Source organism: Meleagris gallopavo, chromosome 22, assembly GCF_000146605.3.
Source record: "Meleagris gallopavo isolate NT-WF06-2002-E0010 breed Aviagen turkey brand Nicholas breeding stock chromosome 22, Turkey_5.1, whole genome shotgun sequence".
NCBI lineage: Eukaryota > Metazoa > Chordata > Aves > Galliformes > Phasianidae > Meleagris > Meleagris gallopavo.
The window spans coordinates 11,573,821-11,575,541 of record NC_015032.2 but is presented as its reverse complement, the minus strand read 5'-3'; positions in this window follow the sequence as shown (position 1 = coordinate 11,575,541).

Sequence of the window (1,721 nt, the reverse complement as noted above, 5' to 3'; positions counted from 1 at the left end):
CCTTTAAAACAGTGTGATGGGGCATTCCAGAGTTGATATTTACAGAGCAAAAACTGAAAATTAATGTTTGGCCAAGGCTGAAGCACTATGAAACAAAGAAGAGAGGCATGCCTTAGAGACCATGTTCAGTCAATCTGGACACTCCCAGTACACCTCGGCCCCTGTGTTTGGACTCCCAGGACTGGATCTGGCTGAGCCTCCTTCCCTCGTCTGCCTCCTTTTACAATTTATGTATTCTCCCTCCTGCATGTAACTGAACTCCTTTTAAGCAAAAGTTCTGTTCTGTTGGTTTCTTTGTGTGCTTGCTTTATTATTAAACAAAACAAAGTGGTAGGTTTTCTACAAGAAAAAAGTCCCTGTCAAAAATGTCTGCGAAGTTCCCCTTCAAGAAAGATTCAGCTGCAAGCTCTGCTGTTTTTTTCTGCCCTTGAGTCATTTCTGCAGCTAATGGCTATTTATGGATCCAACAATGATGTTCAAAACAATGCATCATATATGATGATTCATACATGCTTTATATTAATCGTGACTTAAATCTGGTTTTGCATTATAACTGAAGTTAAACAACTTCATTTAATTTTGAATTTCTAACACAAGTTGTGCATTCATTGCTGTGTGCAACCACATGGGGAAGACATGACTTGAGTTCAAATCGCAAAACAAGTCTGGGAATTGATTTACTTGTGGGTGCCTAAAGCATAAGTAGCCCTACACCAGCAGGTGACCCAGAGCCAAGCCCAGGAGGACTCTGCCCCAATGGTGGCTGCTTTCCTCCAAAAATGGGATCTGTGCCTCCCATCCTGCCCTCAGCCCAGGAACATACAGCCTCCAACTGCCACTACACAAGACACTAATTCATTTCAAGCTCTGTCCTTACTGGTGTCCCATCCTGCTTTGCAGCAGCAGCACTGTATCTCGAAACTGCTGCCTCCAGCCTAATCCATCAGTTCAAGAGAGTTGAGCAGAAACAACTGAGGTTTACCACACAAAGCAAAAACAGCTGCTGTAGGCATAAATCTGTAACTGCTGTAATCTACAGAGGGAATATTTTTCCCCTACCATGGGATTACAGGAGAGATTTTGTTTTAAATTAGCTTATTCGAAACATACCTCGGTGAATTTAGGGAGAGACTTTGACACATGGAAACAGAATTTCTTTCTCCTGTAAAAGTACCTACCTGGGGAGCTCTTCTGGAGCAGGAGCCCAAGGGTGCAAAGAGCTGGAACACTGGAGGCAGTCCCAGAACTGTGCTGGCCCAGACCTATCCATCCCATAGCTCTGTGCTCAGCTGAACTGCCCATGAGTGTTACTAGAAGTTAGTTTGTTTAACAGGGCCTGATATCAGAGCCATCCCACATAGCCATGTACTCTGAGTTAACAAAAAGGACATTGCAGTTATTCAGGGGATGACAACAAAGCTCAAGTGCAATGACGGCAGGAGGCAGGAATACTTCAGGTCATTGGGCATGCTTCCAGGGAAACCAGACCAACATTAAATTTCCATTCTCATGAACTGAACAATAGGTTAATATAGAAGAAAAAGAGAGGCAATTGAACATGAAGAACCCTGTCCTTGAAGATAGGACTGCCCGAGGTTGTTTGAGAAGTGAATTCAGCTAAAAAATAACTTCCAGATAACTTGCTCAGTAAGCAGCTGGGGCTCCGACCCACCTGGAATAACCCTTTGCTGCCTATATAACACAACATGCTTCTCAAGCTG